The sequence below is a fragment of the Hemitrygon akajei genome, unplaced genomic scaffold, assembly GCF_048418815.1.
Source record: "Hemitrygon akajei unplaced genomic scaffold, sHemAka1.3 Scf000041, whole genome shotgun sequence".
Classification (NCBI taxonomy): Eukaryota; Metazoa; Chordata; class Chondrichthyes; order Myliobatiformes; family Dasyatidae; genus Hemitrygon; species Hemitrygon akajei.
In genome coordinates this window covers 2,791,712-2,816,684 of record NW_027331927.1, presented here as the reverse complement: position 1 = coordinate 2,816,684, position 24,973 = coordinate 2,791,712, and the positions used below count along the sequence as shown (strand labels likewise).

At 45.1% G+C, this 24,973-nt stretch overlaps 1 long non-coding RNA gene and 1 other non-coding gene across 3 annotated transcripts in view; one reads left to right on the top strand and one right to left on the bottom strand.

Moving 5' to 3' along the window:
- LOC140720303 (uncharacterized) overlaps positions 1–24,973 on the top strand; it is a 1,203,583-nt gene that overhangs the window by 268,210 nt on the left and 910,400 nt on the right. The window lies entirely within an intron of this gene.
- On the bottom strand, positions 3,317–3,398 carry trnas-uga (transfer RNA serine (anticodon UGA)). The gene has a single exon. It is a non-coding gene; the product is annotated as a tRNA-Ser (tRNA).

The following is a 24,973-nucleotide window of genomic DNA, read 5'->3' as shown; positions in this document are numbered from 1 at the left end:
AGATATAAATCTTGTGCCAGTTTCAGACTCGGAAATAATTCCTCAGGCAAACCGATGACATAGATTGCGAACTATTATATCCACGGGGTAGCATGCAGGCCCAAGAATGGCCTGTTTATTCATTTTCTTTAAACAGACAGACAACAGAGAGAAGGGCGAGTCTCTAGTCCTCTTCAGCCAGCCCTGGCATTCAGTAAGATCAGGCTGGCCCAGACTTTTTCTCAATCCTCCCCCCTCCCCATACCGCAGTTGCGAGTCAAAAATCGGTCGGTGTCCCCCAGCAAATCTTCTACCGTCTCCCCAGGTGAGAGGAGATAAACTTCTGTCGCCCGCCTTTATTTCGACGCCCTGACAGCGTCCCAGCTTCGATCAGAAGCATATGGATATGAATGTTATATAATGGGACATTGTTCTGAGTTTTGCTCAGTATTGACGGGACTTTGGGGAGGCAGAGGCAGTCAGAGTCTGTGGGAGGGAGCAACTCGGGTGAAACCCTTTCCGCAATTGGATAACAAGTTGGATTGACATCTGCATACACGAATGGGAGCTAGGTAGTTGCACGTACTTTGACGAGATTGGTTGATGTCGGACCATGACGCCTCGTCAGTGACAATTGGCGAGGTTGATTTGACGGAAGGTCAGCGAACCGATTTGCCCATGGCAATAGGCGGGGTCGCTCGCTAGACAAGAGAGCAATGGGGAGTCTGTACAGTGAGTGATATGAAACGGCGAAAGCTTTTCGCGTTCAGAGACCGTGCTGCCCACTTCAGCGAATCAGTCACAATCTCAATCTCCCCTCTCCCAGCCGCGGCTGAACAACACATCTTATTGAATATGGAAATATTTTTATAAGTTGACAATTCAAGTGTTTTCAGCTAACCGAAATTTCACATGGTGGTCATGTCTTAACGGAGCACTGAACCAAAGTCCAGGAACATATTTGTTTAAAAAATCGCTACTCCTTCATGTCATAGTACCTGTTCGCCCCGACATTTCAGCACCAGTTTACACTCACTCCCCTGCGCTCCACCCGAGCTGTCTTGTAAAGGGAAATCTATAAACGTCCCACTGCATTCACGCTTCTTTTCACTGAACACGAATATTGATAGCTAACCGTTCGCTTCAACTTGTGAAGAAAGTGTGAGATGTGGAGAGAGAAAGAGAGAGAGAGAGAGAGAGAGAGAGAGAGAGAGAGAGAGAGAGAGAGAGAGAGAGAGAGAGAGAGAGAGAGAGAGAGAGAGAGAGAGAGAGAATGTGTGTATGGGTGTGTTAGAGAGAGAGGAACATGGATGTGAGGCAGGGGAGAGAGTCACATCGTAGACAGAACAAGGGAGATTTGAAAGGCAGTTAGAGAGAGAGAGTTACACGGCAATTTATCAATTTCATGTTCACTTTCGGCCACTGTTTTCCTCCCAGCGTTTTTTTGACCACCAGAGTAACTCATCTCACCGACAAAACGAAGTGGATCTTTCCGTCCCTTCATTTAAACCCGAACGCTGCAGGACTCGTAAGTATTATCACCGTTTGTACTGAGGAGGAGAAATGGTTCATGCGTTTACACATTTCCCTTTAATAGAGGGAGCAGGAGCACGTTTTACTTATTGATGCCATTCTCCCAGTTTCTTCAATTATAAAGGCAATTAACATTAAATTAGCGCCATTAATTCTTAAAATTCCAAAGTTAGTTCTGATTTGGATTGCAAACACGAGGAAATCTGCAGATGCTGGAAATTCAAACAACAACAGACACAAATTTTATGTGTGTTGTTGTCTGATTTGGACGCAAGGATTCTGCTCAGTGCGATAAATCGCCCGCTGTCTAACTTAAGGAAGTACGTTGGTGAACGAAGCGAGGAGCTCTGCATCCGTACAGTTGTAGAACACACCGGCATCAATCGTCCTGTTTCTACACAGAATCTATTGTTAGACACTCGGTTGCAAAGTAAAAATATCGTCGCTAAATAAACTGTATTGGCATGTCGATTTGGCTAGTTTCCACCTGTCCCCACCCATCAGCAAGTACATTTATCATTCCGCTTGTGCGTACACATAGATGTGCGCATCAATATAAATTTGAGTTCACTTTGAGGTAATCACCAATTGCGTATAATGCATGATCCCCTCGGTTAGACCCGTCACCAGATACAGATGAATTGAATCACTGTCATGAATTGTATTTTCGCGCAGTAGAAACTCAAGACGTCGACCAGCACATGTGGGTGTGTAGGGTGTGTGGTGGAAGAAATTTTCAGCGTTTTGCGTTGAAATACTGAATCAGGACCTCCTAATCTGGTATATATTCTCCGCTAAAAATGCTGCGAGAATTGAACTGACAGAAATATGGAATGTCAACTCCACAAATTCTCGAATCTCCCCAGCCGAGGGAATAGGATTTATTGAAGAACGTGTTACCGGCTCCAGATCTGTGCTGGATACGATACCAGAACTCAGTACCTCGAAATCCATGTCGTTAATGAAAATCGAATCGGGAAAGTACCGCGTTGAACAGAGAATCAGAATCAGGTTTATTATCTCCGGCAGCTAATGGGAAATTTGTTAACTTAGCAGCAGCAATTCAATGCAATACATAATCTAGCAGAGAGAGAAAATAATAATAATAACAACAAATGAAATAAAACATAATAGTAAATACACAAGTAAATCAATTACTTATATTGTATAGATTATGAAAAATATGCAAAAACAGAAATACTGTACATTAATAAAGTGAGGTAGTGTTCTAAGCTTCAAAGTCTATTCGTGATTCTGATTGCAGCCGGGAAGAAGCTGTTCCTGAACCGCTGAACGTGTGTTTCTGTCTCAAAACCTTAGACACCCAAGGTCAACCCCAATATCCGGTGCTATCTGTGTCGACGTTGCTCCTTTGCAGATTGGAAGAATTTTTATCGGCAGTGTTATGACGGTCTATTATCGCCCCTCATTTATGGGCTGTCCTTACTGTGAGAGGCTGATGACGTGAATTGCCGGACAGCGGGTTGCAATGAGAATATTTAGGCTGCAATTGGTTCGTTCAGTGAGGGCGGAAACTGGACAAAGTGTTTATTTTGAATAAACAGGAATGCAGGAATGTGTGAGGTCATGTACTTCGTTGGGATTAAAATAAAGGACGATCGGTTGCGGTGAGACTGTCAAAGGAAACTGTTCACGAAACAGAGATGGCGAGCCGATGGGTGGATCAGGTATTTTGCAAGGCAACTGCAGATTGTCAACTGAACACATTTGGGGTCAGCGCTCAGACAGCATCCAGGGTGTTAGATTTTATTGGCACACTACACGCTGCTGCTTGTAGTGTGAGCGCTGCGAGCAGGGTTCGAACCTGCGCAGGGAATCCCCATTGGATTTCAAGTCCAACGCCTTAACCACTCTGCCATCGCAGCTCCATCAATGTTCAGCACCTACCGTAGCACTGCACCTGAAGTGAGGGTTGTACTTGATTTATTTTCGGTAACGGAAATGGTGAATCGATCATGCTTTGGGCTTGTCTTGCAGCCAGTGGCACAGGGAACATTTCGCTGGTAGAGGAAAGAATAAATTCAACTAAATACCAACAAATTCTGGAAGCAAACATCACACCGTCTGTAAAAAAGCTGAAGATGAAAAGAGGATAGCTTCTACAACAGGATAATGATCCTAAACACACCTCAAAATCCACAAAGGACTACTACAAGAGGTACAAGCTGAAGGTTTTGCCATGGCCCTCACAATCCCCCGACTTAAACATCATCAAAAATCTGTGGACAGACCTCAAAAGAGCAGTGCATGCAAGATGGTCCAAGCATCTCACAGAGCGAGAAGCCTTTTGCAAGGAAGAATGACGCATATCCTCCAAACAAAAATTGAAAGACTCTTAGCTGGCTACAGAAACCCTTTACAAGGTGTGATACTTGCCAAAGTGGGTGTTACTAAGTACTGACCATGCAGGTGGCCCAAACCTTTGCTTCGGCCCCTTTTCCTTTTATCTTATTTTGAAACTGTAAAAGATGGAAATAAAAAAAAAGTAACATTGCTTAAAATATTAAAGAAATGTGTCATCTTTAACTTTATGCCTTTTGGAAATCAGGTCATCTTTTACTCGCTTAGCTATTGACAGGAACAGAAATTTTGAGCATCGGTGCCCAAATCTTTGTATCCCACCGTATCCTTCCTTCCAATGTGCATCACCGTACCACACGATGATCTATTTGACAAATCTTCTCCCATTCTCCTCAACTGTCTTTGATCTTAAATGTGTTTTAATCTTTTGAGTTTTTGAACACGTTGAAGTCAGGCTACCTTTCTTATATTTTCTTTTCTTTAGCCTCCCTTCCTTCTTTCAGAGTGGAGTGACAATCCCAATTTTCCAACCATCAGGATCTATTCTAGAATGTAATGATACGTGAAGGGGTACTATTATTGCCTCGAGAATCTTCAGTTCCCACTTTTAGAACCCTGGGGTGTAGTCCAACTGGTCCCGTTGACATACAGCTTCAGAGCTTTCAGCTTCACAGGCACCTTCTCCAGAGTCATAACATCCACTCTCACTGATGCCCTCTGACACATGTTCATCGGTGCCATTATGCTGGAGTCTTCCACAGAGCAAAATATTCATTCAGTTCGTCCGTCTTTTCTTTTCCCCCCATTACTGCTTCTTCCGCGTCATTTTCCAGCTTTCTGACATCCACTCTCGCATCCCTTTTATTCTTCATATGTCCGAAAAGTTGATATTTTCTCTATTATTAGCCATTTAATTTTTCCTCTCATCAAATTTTATTTGCTTTCTTTTGTAACTTGAAAGCATCCCAAACCTGTAGCTTCCCACTAATGCTTGCTATGTTATAAGCCCTCACTTTTGCCTTTATGCTGCCTTTACTTTCCAGTATCAGCCACTGTTGCCTCATTCTCCCTATCGAATATTTATTCTTATTTGTGATGCATCTATCCTGCGCCTTTCCAATTGCCCCTAGAACACCAGCCCTGCTGGATCTGCCGTTAACCCTGCTGGTTCCCCTTTCCAATCGACTTGGCCAGCCCTAGACTTAGGTCGCTGTTGTTTTCTGCGAGTGACAGGGTCGAGGATTGTTATCGTCCCTGACTTCTTTCTGCCACTGATGTTTTGGGGGACTGCTATTGTCGCTATTATTATTTTTTTGCTCGGGGGGAGGAGACAGTTTGGGGTTTGTGAGATTTGTTTCATTTCCTTTTTCGTGCCGGGGTTGATGTCTGTCCTTACATCAACACCCATGACCTGTCTGGATTCAGTTGTTGTCCGGAGCAGACAAATATCAGAGTTGTATTGTACATGCAGGCTTTGAGAATAATATTAACCGTTAGCACCTTTCTATTCTCCTCACTCGTGCCACTGCAGTTCCACTTACTGCATGGAATACTCATACGTCTAATTTTAGATTCTCGTCCTCAGACTGCAGGATAAAATCGATCACATTACAATCACTGACTCTGAAGCATTCCTGTATACTAATCTACCTGGTCAAAGCACAACACAACACACAATCCGCAACTGTCTTTTCCTAATGAGCTCAACCACAATGTACTCTAAAAAAACCATCCAGTAGGCATTCCCAAACGACCTGCATGTGGAGATCCTACAATGACCAACGTAGTATTGCCATTTTCACATGCCTTGTGCATCTCCCGTTGCCATTTGTACTCAAAGTCGACTGCTAGAGGCCCGCATATAACTCCCATACTCTGATCCTATGTTATCTCTCACTAACGATTTTTAAAAAAAAATTCTGTACATCACTATAAATTACAATAAATAAAATAAATAGAAATTAAAAAAGGGAATTGTTAGTGAGAGTTCATGCGTTCATGTGTTGAGAAATGTCTAAGCTGAGCAGAAAAAGCGGCTCTTAATAAAAATGTGATTTTCTATTTTCAGACTCCTCAACATCTACCACCCCACGCCACACTCCCCCACTCCCCACCCCCGTGGGTAGAAATATGTAGAGGGCATGTTTGGTCTGGTGATGGTTCTGAATAATGCACGCAGCCTTCTTTTGGCACCGTATTGAGAACATGATATTGGCGAGGCGTGCCCATCACTACAACTCTATGCCCCTTCTTTCGATCCTACGCATTGGACCCCCGCCCCACTCCAGACTGTGACGCAATGACTGACAATGCTGTCCAGGTACGCCGACAGAAATGCATTTGATTCTTCGACAGCACTCTAAATCTCATTAATGAACAATTATGAAGTCTGCACAGTGACCGCGTCAGCATGTTGGGACCAGGATGGATCCGCTGAGATGTCGACGCCCAGGAACCTGAAGATATTCACCCAGAAGACCATAAGACCATAGGACAATGGAGCAGAAGTTGGCCATTCGGCCCATCGATGTTGCTCCGCCATTTCATCATGAGCTGATCCAATCTCCCCTTTAGTCCCACTCCCCCGCCTTCTCACCGTAACCTTTGATGCCCTGACTACTCAGAAACCTATCGATCTCTGCCTTAAATACACCCAGTGACCCGGCCTCCACTGCCGCCCGTGGCAACAAATTCCATAGATTCACACTTTTGAACCTCCAGTGAGGATTTGCGTTTGTTCACCTGACGCATTCTCCCTGGAGTACAACTAATTCCCTGGTCTTACTAAAATTGATGAGAAGGTTGTTGCTTCGACTCCACATAACCAGCATATCCATCTGATGCTGAGACGCCTATTGGTGTCATTAGAAACGGGATTGCCTGCAGAGTCAACGTAAACGATGTGTTCCTCCAAGTTCCGAGTGCAGCATGGGTAGCAGGGAAAGTCACCGCCTCCTCGATGCTTCACACGTCCCAGTCATTGCTCAGCGGTACAGTCAACGCAATGGCTTTTCTTCCGGACCACCCGGTGTGAGTGACTATGAGTAATCAGTCCTTGGTCGTTGCTGAAATGGTTCAGTGTCTACAGAATGGAGCAACGAGTGGCGTCATGGGGAACGACACTCTTCATAAAGGGTTTGCACATTTCACTGCAAACTCAGGATGGGCTCAGACTGTCACTTTCACGTGATTGGTTTCAGCTCGGTCTGTTGTCAGACATTCCTGGTATTCGTCTCACGGTTGGCTTGTAATTAGTGATCACATCCGCAGCCTCCAAACAGAACACAACCTAGTCGCGGTGTGAAGGCTTGCCTGGCTCAGTAACCTGGAGAGCGAAGGTGGCTGGAGTTAGGAGTTGATGCTTTGGCTCTTGGCAGGGTCACTCATGCCAAACAAATCAAATGGTAGAGGGCAGACTGAAAGTGTTCCCCCGCTCCCACAAATTCGAGGGTTCAGCTCAGAGATAACAAGCCGAACTTGTCAAAGAAAAGTTCAATGAATCGAAAATGAAGAGTCCGTCTACATATGAATCCGTCAGTATTTCTGAATCGCTACCCGGGACTTGGCAGGGAATTGTGAAAACCGAGTTGAAGCTACTGACACGATGAATGAATCCCTGAACGTCGCCGACTGACAGGGGTGGAGGATCTTCATCGCTGCCCCGAAAAGCCAGCGGCGAGACTGGCAGTAAGTTATGAAATTAGTCAGCTCCGCCCTGGGGACAGGCCTCCTTTGTGTCCAGGACATCTTCATGTAGCGGTGCCTCAGAGAGGCGGCGACCGTCATTAAGGACTTCATCACCCAGGACATTCCTCTTCTCACTGTTACCATCAGGAAGGAGATGCAGAAGCCTAAAGCCACACACTCAGTGATTCAGGAACCAATTCTTCCCCTCCGCCATCCAATGTCTAAATGGACATTGAACCAATGAACACTGCATCACTCTTTTATCTGTTTTGCTCTATCTTTAATTTAACAATTTAATATATATATTTACTCTAATTCAATATTTGATTGATTTTTATTTCTATATTTATCACGTATTGATTGTACTGCTGCCGCTAATTTAACAGTTTTCTCGATAGACGTCCCAAATATTAAACCCGAATCTGATTCTGATTCTGAAGTAAGTCACATCCGTAAGACAGATGTTGGTGAAGATCAGAACTGAGACTCTCAATCTGGATCAGCAGAAAATGAGTTCAGTGGGAAGATTGCAGCTCTCGAAATCCCAAGCGTTTGGCACAACAATGTGACCTGTGTGGGCAGTCTCGCTTGTCACCTAATTTCTGCCCGCACCGATTCTGAAACCTGTGAAATGTATAAGCCGATATTCTATGCAATGAATATTCTATCCTATGAGATATATAAGCCGATATTATATACAAGTTAGAGGTACTTCTGTCCTGGTCGGGAAACGGGAAGAGGTTAAACTATATAAGTTCACTTGCCAGTTTCCTGTTCTTCCACATTAATGTCTACAGCGCTCATCAACATGCAGACCCGTCGTTTTCCAAAGACTGCTGCGCTGTTTCCATTTTACACGTATTTCCACAACAGAGTGTAACAGCAACACAGTCTCCCAACTCCTACACTGACCTCCTGAGGCCAGCGTGCCGAACACCTTTCCCACAGTCTCTCTGCACATGAGACGGGTTTCAGCAAACTATGCCCTTCTCCGACTCCCTCTCCCTGCTGATTTGCACTCCCCGGTGCTCTAACCCTCACAGAATAAATAGTCAGCTGGTTTGACATTCCAAAATGTGAAACCTCAAACTTACCTGCCTTGAAAACTATTTCCAATTCCTCCTTCGGTGTTTCTGTTTGATGTAGCCAATTATCTCGTGCGTCAATGCAAAACTCGTGAAGCAAATCCCTGATAATATCTAATAACGGGGCTCGTCCGGGATTTGAACCCGGGACCTCTCGCATATGCTTTTTTTCACCCGCAGCGAGAATCATACCACTAGAGCAATGAGCCCGCATTCGCAGATTGCGTCACAACTGAACTCCGAAGCCATTTAAAGTTAATTGCTGGGAAACCCATTGTCCTCTCCGTTGTTGAGAAGATAGCCTGATGTCGACATATGTTGGGCCCGTATTGCTTTGAGATTACAAGTGTATCCGTTACTTGATTCAGTCAAAATAGGAATATAACGGACCCTGATGTAATGCACGTCAAAATGCGTTTGCCAATGGAAAGGATCCAAACAAGAGACGCTTGTTTAAATCTCAATTCTGAGTATATTTTTCTCGCATAGGATGATGCTTCTGAGCAATTCCCTACCGCGGCGTCTGGTGGGCGGTGGACTGCTGGACGGTGTATAATTAAAATTATTTCAGACGGGTGTACAGAAGTATTTGTTCCCTGAACAGCGGAGACGTTTGATAAATGACACAAAATAGGAACTTTATTCAGGACGAATTTTCACACGTCGATGCTGTCTGGCCTGCTGAGTCCCTCCAGCATGTTGTATGTGTTTCGCAAGTTCTTCTCACATTCTGTTGAGATATTGTGGTTATCCTTTCACTGACAAGCATTGTTCCAACACGTGACCTTCCAACTCATGTCGCGTCACCTTCCAAATTTACTATCTGTATTTACCTCTTTCCGGTGCAGCTAAGTCGAAACTCACAAGCGGATTCCCATTCAAACTGCACAACCTATCATCCACTTTCCTCCACTCCACGTCGGGTATGATTGCCATCTCCGATGACATCACCACATTGCTGTTTGGGTAAAAACCGGTATGGAGCTGAAATGAGAGAGAGTGTGCAAATGATGATTCATATCTTGCTGACAGTCAAGGGGGAAGGAGAAGATCGTGAAGACAACAGGATGGGGATATTTGCTCAGTGACAGAAACTTTCCTTCAGCAAAACCGGGTGTAAAATGAAGAAAGCAATGTGAGGAAGAACGCCGAACTGTCATAGACGGGTTTGGAAACTACCTGTCCAGTGGAAACTACGACCTGAACACAAAGTCTTACATCACTAATCTATCCTGGCCATGGTGGTGAACTTGTGGTTAATTTCATTGCTGCAGCCAATCAAAGGATTAATGTGCTTTCAAGTTTCTGGGGATGGGGTCGGAGATTTATTTTCCCAGCTTGCTGCTGCTGTTTAGAAGGAGGCGTTGTCTGTTTTGACAGAGAAGCTCAGACTAGAATTAAATGGACTTGGTGCTCGCAGATAGGATTAGTCTAGTTTAGGATTATGTTCAGAGAAGACGAGATGTTTTGAAAGATCCTTCCGACGGTGTTGGCTACTGTTCCAGTCAACATGTCATTTGTTGACGGTGTTAACAAATTTTACACAATTAGTTTCGCATTATCGTTGTTTGAAATACGCTCAACAGAGTGATACTTCTCAAAGTTTCACAGTGGGACTAGGCAAGATAGACGACAACACAGCGTCCTCACACCTCAGACTGAACTCTGACATCTCCAACCCTATCGGGCTGTCATCGCCCAACGTTCTTCCTTGAACAATAGCCATGCTTCCGGATTCCGGTGAGGATACTTTGCGTCTCAATCAGGACCGACCCAGCGCCCGTTGCTGATGAAAGGGAAACGTGGGTTAAAACTTCTTTTCCAATAGTTAAGAAGTTCAACTGTTTCCTCTGCTGCGGCCTGACCTGTGAATGTGAAGCACACTTCGCCTTCCAATCAGCAGTTGGGGGAAGCTCTGGCGTGTTGTTTATGAGCTTGTCTTCCTAAATACATCACAGACAACAAATATAAATTTAAATGTTGCGTGAAACGAAGACACGAGATGAGGTTATGTTCCCCAAGAAGGCGGAGTAATCCGGTCATTTTATACGCGGCGCCGGACACTTCGAAATCGATGCATGTAGCCATGAGCTTCAGGTTAGCCACAGTTACCGGACTCGAGCGTGCAATCTTCTGATAGTTTCACATCAAGAGCCGAACTCAGACGCCTTATCCATTAGGCCACATGGTCAGATTGTTTAGAAATAGCCAAGGGTCTTTAGCTGCCGTGTTATCGTGATTGCCCAAGACATGAAAAGTTACTATTTTAGAATCAGGTGGTGAATTCCTATAACAGCCGTTTACTTTAATTCAAACAGCGTGATAAGGAAACAACTGGACATTGTTAATTCAAAAGAATTTTATCTTTTTCCACTATACAGAATACTCACAGGTTCTCTGAGTTACTGTGCATAGAATAGAACACTTATGTTCAACATGACCATAAAGTCTATGCGGGCTATGATAACTACTTGCATTCTATTGTGGTTGGCCCATATCCTTCCAACCCTTCCTTATCCATGTCCGTGAATACCGGTAAGCATGGACATGCAACATCAATAGAAATAGAACATAAAGCAAACGTGTGGACCATAAACAGAGATTGTGTGTGCTCCAAAGAAATACAGACCCTGAATAACCGACGAGGTGGTGGTGAAGTTAAAGCGATGGACTGGTAATCCATTCTGCTTTGGAAACGTGCATCCGAATACCATTGGTGTCGTTAGCCATTTGTTTTGTGGGACCATCTCTTGCATTTTCACTTAAACCTCTTCAAATTTATCATTCAAATTCAGCTTCAAATGTATTGTCAATCAACCATAAACATGTATACATCTAAATGAATCAACTAATTATCTGGAACCAAGCTGTGAAACACAAAATCTATATCACATAAAATATTGTTAACACAACAATATTTACAGAGATTTGAATATATTCTGGAGACGTACAAGATGGCAAGCATACATATACAGGAGGACATATAGTTAAATATATATGTATACTTCTACAGACTTTGCCATAAGTAATGATTAACGGATGTCAGCTGGGTGTTCAGAAATCTCAAAGAGCGAGGAAGATGTTATCCAACCCAACAGTCCTTGTTCTTATCCCTTGGTACGTTCCTCCTGACGGTATGAGGTCGATGATGTTGTGGTTCAGCAGAACTAATGGGAGTTGCCTTTGATAATGTTGAGGTCTCTGTGAACGCAGCGCTTCAGGGATGTGGACGAAGGAGCCCTGATGATTCTCTCAGCGGTTCTCACACTCCATCACAATGTTTGTGTGCAGATGTTTTGCAATTCCCGTGTGAGACGGTTATGCAGCTGCTAAGGGCACTGCCGACTGTGTTCCGCTTAGGTCTGGTTGGAATGGAGGCGGGAAGCTTCTCTTGCCTCAATCTCCCCTGGAACTCGAGGCAATTCGGTGCCCTCGTGACTAAACACGTGGTATTGAGGAACCATGTGATATCACTTGTGATGTGCACCCCAGGAAACACGGCACTCCTGACTGTCTGCAGAAAGGAGCGGTTGCTGTGCAGAAAGTAATGGTCCGGCAATTTTCCCTATTTGCCCCACACAGGGTCCGAGAGACAACGTTGTCAGGCCCTGGGGATTCGCCCACCGTCATTTGCCTGAAGACAACAAAATAGCTCATCCACTGTAATCTGCATCGGGTCCATGGTCTCGCCACTGCTTTGTCTCACTCCTTACACGCTGTGACTGTCTCGCGAGTAAATACAGATGCCAAATAAAAATCACCCCCACCTTTTTTTGGTTCCACGCACAGAACATCATTCTGATCTTCCGGCGGACCAAGGTTGTCCCCCGCAATCCTTCTGCTCCTAACATATCGGTAGAAGCACTTAGGATTCTCCTTTAGCTCGAGCAAACTCATGTCTTCTGAGTTAACATGTAGGGTTTTGTCATCCTGATTTCTTTCTCTTGAATTTCTCATCCTCCTCAAGGGCGTGCTCTGGACCGGTATATTACCGTTTAGCACCTGAAATCAACTGTATCGCTTCCCGTATAGTAAGCATACAACAATGACAAGTTTAGTGTTGATGCTGATGAAAGAATGTTGCTGATTACTTCAGTCCTCCTATTTGTCACGAATTTCAGTCAATAATACCAGCGGATGCGCGTCATTGATTGAAGAGAGATGATGGGAATACATAGCCCAGAAAGCAACACAGCAGTATTCCTTCAGATTCTCCTCCAAATGTATTATTTTACACACAATTTAGCTAATTTAATTGTATTGACCTATCCATATGGAATGTACTGATCCCCCTTGTTTGACTAATCTGTGAATGTACCGTCCGAATGCTCACTAACTAAGGCCAGATAAGACATCTTGTACCGAAGCGTGGACAATCCACTCCACATGCTGTCCAAGTCGTTCATTTCCTCCATTGTTTAATGCTGCAGATTCTAGTGTTGGCGGTCATTGTATCTCTCAAAATTCAGATACGGGCATTCTCGAAGTAAATGTATAGTGAAATTATAGTTTCCTATTGCAGGAGCTCAGTGAGTCAGAGAGTATCTCTGCAGGGGAAAGGGTAGACGTTGTAATAATTAATGTCCGAAACCCTTCCTCAAGCGGAGGGCGAACAGGTTCTGGAGCACACTACGAGAATGTGCACTGCGAGCCCAAACCACATCAGCCCCAAGGAGTCGCGTCTGGAATTTTATGGGACCAAGTGAGAGAAATATGGGTTAGGAGACGATGGACCGAATAACCTTACCTGCATCTTAAACATACCACTGTTTTGCCACTGGCAAGCAGTCAGAAACCTCTAAAGTCACGATAGCGAGGACTGAGTTTGAGCAACAGGCACAGATAATCGAATGGATACACAGAAATGTGTCACAACAACGGCGACGGTCAGTGTGGGAACTGAGCAATGCTGAATTGGACGGGAGAATTAGGCTCATCGGGAATACATGGAGACAAGCAATATTTAGTTTCCCTTGTCGTTCTGTGCAAATTCTGAGTGAATATCTAACACTGATGAAGCGCGTCGAAGAGCCACTTGCCAAGCCAACTTAGAAACATCGAAACATAGAAAGACCACAGAACAATACAGACCCTTCGGGCAACAAATCTGTGCTATGACCTTACTTTAGAAATTACCTAGGGCTACCCATTGCCCTCTATTTTTTCTCAGCTCCTTGTACCTATCTAGGAGTCTCCGGCAGCCCATTCGCGCATTCACCACTCTGCATAAAAAACAATATCGCTGACCTCTCCTTTGTACCTACCTCCAGGCATCTTTCAACTGCACCCTTTTGTGTCAGCCGTTTCAGCCCTGGAAAAAGATCAGGCTATCCACAAGATCATTGCCTCTCATCTTCTTGTACACCCCCATCAGGTCACCCTTCAACCTCCGTCGATCGAAGGAGAAAAGGCCGAGTTCACTCAGACTATTCACATAAGGCATGCTGCCCAATCCAGGCAACATTATTGTAAAGCACCTCTGCACCCTTTCTATGTCTTACACATCTTTCCTGTAGTGAGGCGACCAGAAATGAGCACAGTACTCCAAGTGGACTCTGTCCAGGGTCCTATATAGCTGCAACATTACCTCTCGGCTCCTAATCTCAATCCCGCGGTTGATGAAGGCCTTCTTAACCACAGAGTCAACATGCGGAGCAGCGTTCAGTGTCCTATGGACTCGGACCCAAAAATCTCTCTGATTCTCCACATTGACAAGAGTCTTACCATTACAAATATATTCTGTCATCATATTTGAACGACCATAATGAACCATCTCACACTTATCAGGGTGGACTCCGTCTGCCACTTCTTAGCCCAGTTTTGCATCCTATCAATGTCCCGCTGTACCCTCTGACAGCCCTCCACACTATCCAGAACACCCCAACCTTTGTGACATCAGCAAATTTACTAACCCATCCCACAACTTCCTCATCCAGGTCATTTATATAAAGAATAACGAAGAGTAAGCGTCCTAGAAAAGATCCCTAAGGCACAAACTGGTCACCGGCCTCCATGTAGAATATGGCCCGTCTGCAACCACTCTTTGACTTCCGTGGCAAGCCAATTCGGAACACACTACGCAACATCCGATGGAATCCCATGCCTTCTTACATTCTGAAGGAGGCTTTCATGGGGAACCTTATCAAATTGCTTACTGAGATCCATATGTATATAACATGCTGTGCTCCACCTTCAGCACGTCTTTTGGGACATCCTCAATGAATTCAATCAGGCGAGTAAGGCAGGACCTGCACTTTACAAAGCCATGCTGTCTATCCCTAAGGGTGTTATGTCTCTCCAAATGCGCATAAATCTTGCCACTCAGGATCTTTTCCAGCAACTTGCCCACTACTGAAGTCAGAATAACTGGTCTATAATTTCCTGGGTTATCTCCTCTCTCTTTGTTGAACAAGGGAACAACACATGCAACCCTTCAATCGTTCGGTACTTCTCCACTCCCTATTGATAACACGAACATAATTGCAAGAGGCTCATCAATCTCCTTCCTTGCTTCCCACGGTACCCTGGTGTATAGCTCATCCGTCCCTGATGCTTTCCGAAAAGCTCCAGTACATGCTCTTTCTTAACGTCTGTATGCTCAAGCGTTTCAGTCCGCTGGAAGTCATCCCCACAATTGCCAAGGCCTTTTCCCTTGATTAATAGTGAAGCAAAGCGTTCATTAAGTACCTCCGCTAAATCCTCCGACTCCATGTACACGTTGTCTCTATCGCACCTGATTGGTCCTATTCTCTCATGACTCATCCGATTGCTCGTCACGTACTTGTAGAATGTCTAGGGATTTTCCTTCTCATGGACCCTTCTCACTCTCTTCATTCCACTGTTAAGCACCTTCAGAGCAACCCTGTAATTTTCTAGAGCTCTAACAGTAGCCAGTTTCCTGAACATTTTCGTAAGCTTTTCTTTTCTTCACAGCTATATTTTCTACTTCCCTTTTTTATGTACAATGTTTCTTTAACTCCACCAGCCGTTCCCTGTCTCAATGGAAAATTCCTATTCAGAACTCCATGCAAATATTCCCTGACTATTTGTCACGTTTCTACAATACATTTTGCTGACATCTGCTCCCAATTTATGCTCCCAAGTTCCTGCCTACTAGCATCATAATTTCCGCTACCGCAATTAAACGTTTTCCCAAATTGTCTTTTCCTATCTCTCTCCAGCGCTACGGTGACGGAGCTAGTGTTGTAGTCACTACCTCCAAAATCCGCTTCCACCAAGAGATCTGACACCTGACCAGATTCATCTCCCAATGCCAGATGAAGTATAACCTCTCCTCTAATTGGCCTATCCACATTTGGCGTCAGGGTTCCTTCCCGAACACACACACCAACTCCACCCAGCTAAATCCCTTGCGCTACGGAGATGCCCATCAATATTAGAAAAGTTAAAATCTCCCATCACGATACCCCCATTATTATTGCACCATTCCAGATCCTGCCTCTCTGTCTGCTTCTTGATATCACTGTGACTATTGGGGGGGGGGGGCTATAAAAACACCCAGAAGAGTTGTTGCTCCTTTCCTGTTTCTGACATCCACCCACACTGACTCAGTAGACCATGCATCCATGAATTTCTCCTTTTCTGCAGCTGTGACAATATCCCTAATGAACCATGCCACGCATCCACCTCGTTTGCCTCCCTCTCTGTTCTATTTGAAACACCTAAACCCCGGCACACTCAGCAGCCATTCCTGTTCCTGAGACATCCAGGTCGCTGTAATGGTCAGAATGTCACAGTTCCACGTATCGATAGACGTCCTGAGTTTATCCGCCTTGTATATGATACTGCTTGCATTAAAATAGACACATCTCAAGCCATCACGCTGAGTATATTCTTGCTCTATCATCTGCCTATCCTTGCTCACAAACGCCCTACAAGCCGTATCTACTTGTGCTGCAAACTCCCCATCCTCTGTCTCTTCAGTTCGTGTCCAACCCCCTGTAAATCCATTTTAGACCCTCTCCAATAGCATTAGCAAACCTCCCTTCCAGGATATTGCCCCCCCCCCCCGTATTCAAGTGCAACCAGTACTTTTTGTACAGTTCAGACCTACCCTAGGAGTAGACCTAATGATCTAAAAATCGGAATCTCTGCCCCCTGCTCTAATCCTTTAGCCACGCATTTATCCTCCACCTAACTCTATTCCTATACTTACTGTCGTGTGGCACAGACAGTAATCCGGAAATTACTATCCTTGAGGTCCTGCTTCTCAGCTTCGTTCCTAATTCTGCTTTCAGGTCCTCCATCTTTTTCCTCCCTACGTCGTTGCCAGTATGTGCTATGTCCCATAGCTGCTCAGTCTCCCATTTCAGGATATTGCGGATGTGATCAGAAACATCACGAACCCTGGCAACTGGGGTGAAACTACCATCCTTGTTTCTTTTTCACTTTCACAGAATGGCCTATCCGTCTCCCGAACTATAGAGTCCCCTATTACCGCTGCTTTCTTCATCAGTTCCCTACCATTCTGAGCCACAGGGCCAGGGTCAGTGCCAGAAACACGGCCACTGTTGCTTCCACCAGGTAGGTAGCACCACCCCGCCCCCGCCCCCCACCAACAGCACTCAAAATGGAGCACTTATTTTTAAGGGGTCAGCCACAGGTGTGCTTTCCACGAACTGACGCCCTCCACTGCCTCTCCTAATGGTCAACCACTTATCTGTCTCCTGTGGTCCCGGGGTGACTACCTGTCTGTAGCTCCTGTCTATCACCTCCTCACTCTCCCTAACGAGCCGAAGGTCATCGAGCTGCCGCTCCAGTTCCCGAAGTCGGTCTGGAAGGAGCTGCAGGTTGATGTACGTGGCGCAGATGCGGCCAGCAGGGAGGCTGAAAGTCTACCGGACATCGCACATCTGACGGTCAGAGCAGGAAACTTGCCTCGCAGTCATACCCACTGTTCCAAAGCGCCGAGCCGCATTAAACTCGTTTTTAAAAACTCTTCTCCAGACCTTTGGGAAACTCTCTCTGTCTCTACGATTCGATTGGTCCGCCAGGGAGTTGCAAACTGCCAGGGGGCAGAGGTGAGTGTTGTTGCTTTGATTGAGGAAAAGGTGTCCAGAAAATAAAAATGATGAGAATACACCACAGGGTTCTCCAGGTGGCGGCGGAAGAGATTGCGGATGAATTAGTACTGATCCGTCAAGTATCAATAGATTCTGGCATGTCTTTGCAAATGATTGGAAAATTGCAAATGCCACCTCATTCGACAACATTTAAAGCAATCTGCGATATTTCTATGTGTGGCTTGCCGCAGCGATGTGAAAGATACAGTCCTCGCATCCACAGAGGTGTTTGATTATACTCACTCTGTGATGAGCTGGAAGCAGAGATACCTGAAATATAAATTAATATTTTAATCTATCCTACCTTACCAGCTGAGCGCTTTCAGTCATTTTTGTTTTTATTTCGATTTCCAGTATTATTCTAATTTCTTTTTCAAACAATCGACTATACTTTCGGATAGAACTCAGTTCCAGATAGAGACAGTTAATCTATTGCTTTGGAAATTCTTTAAAGGTCAGCGTACATTTATCATCAGTGTCAGTATATGTTCCCACATACTGCAGTGAGATTTCTTTTGCTGAGTAGCGGACCAGATGGTGGACGGGGAAGGAAGCAGATGGTGACGGGGCCTCGGGAGGTGAACAGGGATAAAGACGGAGATATGCAGGGACAAAGAGGGAGCGGTCCGGTGTTGGAGACTGAGTTGAAAAAGAAACATAAAACACACACGACTCCGCCATGTTCCAGTCCGATCATGTTCCCCTCACAGTGAAACTCAGAAAACTAATCTGTTGTACCGGCGTGGCAGAAGATATAAGCGGGGCATTTATAATGGAATCGAGGGCATTGTGAGGGACATTGGGAGTGAAACACCGTGAACATCACGATATGGAAGACTGATTAGCAGCGGAGAGGGCGCAGGGTGGAGAAACGGGGTCGGATCCATCCTGACTGGACACACCAGAGTAAAACGATCCTCCCATCACGAAATTGAAAAACGAGGCGTAACGGAGGGAATGAAAAAAAAAACGGGAGGGACATCAGTGGATTGTCCCCGACAGTTCCCGAGTTCGACAGAGCGTTCATCTGAGTGAATTAAAGCTGGAGAAGCATATTTGAGAAGAATCTGATGAAGAGAAAAATTCACCTGCACAGAGTAGACACCGAGTGAAATATATCGCCAGTAAATACATGCGTATGTCAGAGAGCTCAGCTGTTAGCCGTGGTTCTACATATCGGAAAGCTGATAGCTTAAGGAGGGAAATGGCGATTGATTTAATTCCACTGCTGAAACTAGCTGGTCGCTCTATGATTTAACGAAATTGGTTAACAGTCTCAGTGGGTATTTCACCGCGGTCTTCAGCTCCTCTCTGAACTTGCTCTGAGTCACGGTGTAAATACATGTGTTGGTGCAGGAGCTGAGGATCTGCAGCATCGTCGCCGTGGAGTCTGCGACATAAATCGGATCCGCAGCCGAGTAGAAAGGGATATTTGCAGCCCGTCGGCAGATATCAAAAACCAGCAGTGTTAACCACAGAAATATAAAACTACCGGTTATACTGAATAGTAAAACGACCGATTTCCTTCGGTTCTCCATCTCCGGGTCCTTGTCATTCTTTCCGGTGCTTCGGCCCCGGAGCCCCATCCGGACTTTATTGGCGGACAAAATCCGTCTGACTGTCAGAACATTGAACAATAAAATCAGAACAAACGGGAGACAAGGCATGAAAATACGACGTATCATCTCAAATGCGGCCCAGGAGGGAGACGTATGGAAGCTCTTTTTGGACACACAGCCATAGGAAACTCCATTAATTAGCATTCCAGACTCTAATGTAAAGTAGAAAGGGATACTTTCTAAACAGCCCAGAACACTCACCGTCCCGATAACCACAACCGCCGTTCTTTCGGTGCAATATTTTGTTTTCAGCTTTTCACAACAAATGGCCACAAATCTGTCACAGGTGAACGCGACTGTCAGCCAGACAGAGACCCCGGTGCTTGCTAAAAGCAGGCAACGGGAGACCCTGCAAACGGATGTCCGATTGAGGAAGGAATACATAAAGTATATGTCAACAGTCCCCCTCAGCAGAGGGTCAGAGATAACGACCAGGAGATCGGCCGCTGCCATTCCCAGTGATGCATTTGGAGAGACCGCACTTTCCTCGGGACAGGATAACAATCGCCACCAGGTTAACTGCAAGAGACAGGGAGGGAAACAGAAATTACCGACTAGTCAGGGAAATCGAGCCGCAGTGTGATAGAATCAGATTAGATCTTGTTCATTTTTTGCCTCAAAGAGTGAATACCGGACGCAGAACATATGAAGCAACTGGCAGTGTGCTTTATCGGAGTGTCAGAGAACTTGCCGAAAATGTTGTAGATGAGTTAAATCTGGGTGAATTCTCAAACCGACCAGAGGACAGCTGTTTCAATATTTCCACGGCCGCAGTGAGAGATGGACATTAAATATCAGCATCACAGGCTCTGAGCTGCACAGGAATGAAATGAAATCCACATCTGTAAATTCCTCTGCTCATATTCCTGAAATAAATGAGCTATTCGCGTTGTTACATCACCCAGTTACGCAATTCCTACGGGCAGAACAGAAGGAAGATGTCTTACTTCCTGATCCATAATGAAGAGTTGCACTTAAGCTCCAAGAAACCATGGCAGCAAAATATAACTGAACTTCTATTTCTCCATGATTTAACAGAATACTTTCTGCCATGTATAGATTCCATTCCGATAAGATCTGATGGTTTAAAATAATACCCGTGTCTTTGGCATTTCCTTTACAGTGTCCTTCGCAGGACCGTCAAATAAAGCCAAGTCATCAAATAAAGGCATATTGAAAAGTATTATGTACACACAGACACACAGACACACACACACACACACACACACACACACACACACACACACACACACACACACACACTCACATACACACACACACATACACACACACACACACACTCACATACACACACACACACACACACACACACACACACACACACACACACACACACACACACTCACATACACACACACACATACACACACACACACACTCACATACACACACACACACACACACACACACACACACACACACACACACACACACACACACACACACACACACACACACACACACACACACACACACACCTCCGCTATGTTTCAGTCTGATAACGTTCCCCTCTCTAGCGTGGGGGAAGGAGTGAGCGAGGACAACTTGAGGGATATTGGGAGTAAAACACCGTGAGCGTCACTGAAATGGATGAATCAGAAATAACGGAGAGAATGGAGAAAAGGGAGAGGATTCTTCCTAACTGGAGCAGCCCAGACTAAAACGCTGTCAGATGTGATGGAGATTATTAAAATAAAACGGACGGGACCTGACTATATAGACCCTCCATCGGGGTGAATTACAGCTGTGGTGACCGCTACATATTACATATTTGATGAAGGACACATTTCACCCGTACGGGCTAAACAGCGAGTGAAATATATCATCACAAAACGCATGCGTATTTCACAGTGCTCCGTTGTTACCCGTGGTTCTACATATCGGCAAGTGGATAGATTACGGAGGAAACATGGTGTTTGACTGAAATCTCCGGCAGAAATCAACAAGTCGCTCTAGGATTTAAGGAATTTGTTTAACAGTTTCAGCGGGTATTTCACCGCGTTCTTCAGCTCCTCTCTGAACTTGCTCTGAGTCACGGCGTAAATACATGTGCTGGTGCAGGAGCTGAGGATCTGCAGCATCGTCGCCGTGGATTCTGCGATATAAATCGGATCCTCGTCCGAGTAACGAGGGATGTTTGCAATCAGTCCGTAGAGATCAAAAACCAGCAGTGTTAACCACAGAAATATAAAACTACCGGTTATACTAAATAGTAAAACCACCGATTTCCTTCGGTTCTCCATCTCCGGGTCCTTGTCATTCTTTCCGATACTGCGGCCCCGGAGCCCCATCCGGACTCTATTAGCGGACAAAATCCGTCTAACTGTCAGAATATTGAACAATAAAATCAGAACAAACGGGAGACAAGGCATGAAAATGCGATGTATCATGCGAAGTGCCGCCCACGAGGGAGATGTGTAGAAATTCTCTTTGGTGACACAGCCATAGTAAACTCCATCAATTATCATCCCAGTTTCTAATGTAAAGTAGAAAGGGACACTTTCTAAACAGCCCAGAACACTCACTGTCCCGATAACCACAGCCGCCGTTCTTTCGGTGCAATATTTTGTTTTCAGCTTTTCACAACAAATGGCCACAAATCTGTCCCAGTTGAATGCGACTGTCAGCCAGACAGAGACCCCGGTGCTTGCTAAAAGCAGGCAACGAACAACCCTATAAACGGGAGTCAAATGGAGGAAGGAAGACCTAAAGTATATGTAAACAGTCCAGTTCAACAGAGGGTCAGAGATAACGACCAGGAGATCGGCCGCTGCCATTCCCAACAGGTAGCGAGTGATGCATTTGGAGAGACCGCACTTTCCTCGGGACAGGATAACAATCGCCACCAGGTTAACTGCAAGAAAGAGCGAAAGAAGCACAGAAATTACTGACCTGTCAGGGCAATAGAGCAAAATTATTATTATTATTAGACTTCATCTGGTGTTTTTTTTTGCTTCAAATGGTGGATACTGGACCCAGAACATATGATCCCGCTGACAGTGTGCAATATCGGCGTGACAGAGAACTCTCCGCGAGGTTTGTAAATGGGTTCAATCTGGGTGAATTCCCAAACCGACCAGATGACAGCTGGTTAAACGCTTCCTGACCGCAGTAAGGAATGGGTCTGATATACCAACGTCACTGGTCTGAGCCGCACAGGAATGAAATGAAATCCACACCCGCGGTTCCCTCTGCTCATATTTCTAACATAAATGAGCCATTCGCGTTGTTCCATCACCCAGTCAGGCAATTCACAGTCGATTCATACGGACAGAACAGAAGGTCGGCTGGCTCCCACGGATGCTGTGTAGCCCGGTGTCCTCCTGTGCAGACATTTCCATTCACAATTATTACATGATATCGAGACAGCGGAGAGGATTTCAGTCAAAGGCAGCATCTCGGCTCCAGTATGGAGCGCTGCCTGCTACGAAAGCAATGGGATTAATATTGTCAGCGCCTTCCGCCCCTCTGCCGTTTGCAGGAGTGACAGCGGCTTACCGGGAATCCCAACGGCTGAAATAACAGGGTAGTAAATGTCTTCTATCCGCAAGATTACTGGATATCCCATTAGCGTGACGCAGTGAACACTATTGCTCTGAATTCCAGAGCTCGGCAAGACACTCTGGGCTGACGTACTGCAACAGGCTCTGATTTATACAGGGGATCGACCTCCAGTGACAAGGTCCCACCTCTGACCATTGTTATTGAACAAACAAATTACATCACCGGCAGTGTCTCAGGTGTGAATTATGTGGGGATGTAACGCGAACACGTCAATATCATTAGCATTACCTCAGTCAGATCCCTTTGTGTAATTCGAGCAAAATGTGCAATGAGACCAGTAAGTGAGCAATCAGCTTCATTTACAACATTCCACAGTTGTATTGACAGAGATTTCAACTGTTCGCATTTTCCAGCCTGAAACTTTCACTGTGGTTCTCTTTCCACAGGCATTCCGGAATCAATGTTTCCAGCATTTTCAGCAATTTTCACTATTATGCCTGCTGTTTCATCTACAAATAGCTCCTGTTTCCCCTCAGTGTGCTCTGGATCCAGGGACACATGAAAACCCCTCTCAGTCTCCTCCTGCGGACTTTAATTTAATATTAATTTAATTTAATTTAATATCATTCACTTTTTCTTAATTCAGCAGTTCCATTCTGGCTGCTCAGACATCAAACCCATCCCACCCCGTCCGACGATGTGTCACCATATACAAAACATAGTCGTTGTGTACACAGACACTCGGTCCAGTTCCCCATCAGACACCAAACCCATCCCACCCCGTCCGACTATGTGTCACCATATACAAAACATAGTCGTTGTGTACACAGACACTCGGTCCAGTTCTCCTTCAGACTTTCACTTTGGTTCTCTTTCCACGAGCAAATGGGAATCGGTGCTTCCAACATTTTGGACAATTTTCACTGTCACATCTATTGTTTCATCTGCAAATAGACCTGGTTTCCCCTCAGTGTGCTGTGGATCCAGGGACACTGTCAGTCTCCTTCTGCAGACTTTCAGTTAATGTCATTCACTTTGTATTTGTTTTTAATTCAGCAGCTTCACTTTGACCGCTCAGCTGTTAAACCCACCCCATTATGCTCCATTATGTGCCGACACATATAAACATACCCGCTGTGTACACAGACACTCTGTCCAGTTCTCCTTCAGACCTGGACGGCATCGATGTTTACGTCATTTTGATCACTTTCCCTGTATAATGTTTATTTTCGACACCGTCGATAAGTCCGGAACTGTCCACGGTTCCCTCCATCTCTTAAACTATCTTCTCCACATCTGTAGTATCTGTGTGTACCTATGTTTATATGTATGTGTGTGGGTATGGATTTGTGCGTATGAGCGCGTGCGTGTTTTTATGTGTATATGTGTCTGTCTGTCTGTGCGTGTGTGTGTGTGTGTGTTTGTGTGTGTGTGTGTGTGTGTGTGTGTGTGTGTGTGTGTGTGTGTGTGTGTTTGTGCGTGTGTGTGTGCGCGCACGTGTGTGTGTGGATGTGTATATAGGTGTGTTTGTGTGTCTTTTTATTGTGTGTGCGCATGTGTATGGATGTTTGTGTGCAACTCGGATATATCACAAAATGTATACGCATAAAATTTGTTATTCGTGCTGTGGATTTTGAACAGTAAAGTGACGGACAAAGCCGCTGTTGAATCCGCCTGAGGAACAGTGAGATGCTGAAACACTGTGGCGTTCAATTAGCTGTAGGAATATAATGAGATGATAAGGCTTTCATTCACTGTCCTGTGGGTTCCGAGCACAACCACAACACGTTTCTCCATGGTGTAAATACCGGCATGATTTAACAAAATACTTTCTGACGTGTATAGATTCCATTCCGATAAGATCTCATGGTTTAACATAAAAATACCCGTGTCTTTGGCATCTCCTTTACAGTGTCTTTCGCAGGACCGTCAAATAAAGCCAAGTCATCAAATAAAGCCATATTGAAAGTATTATGAACACACACGCACACACACACACACACACACACACACACACACACACACACACACACACACACACACACACACACACACACACACACACACACACACAGTTACACACAAACACTGTTACACACATGCACTCACACACATGTAAATTTCCACATACACATATGCA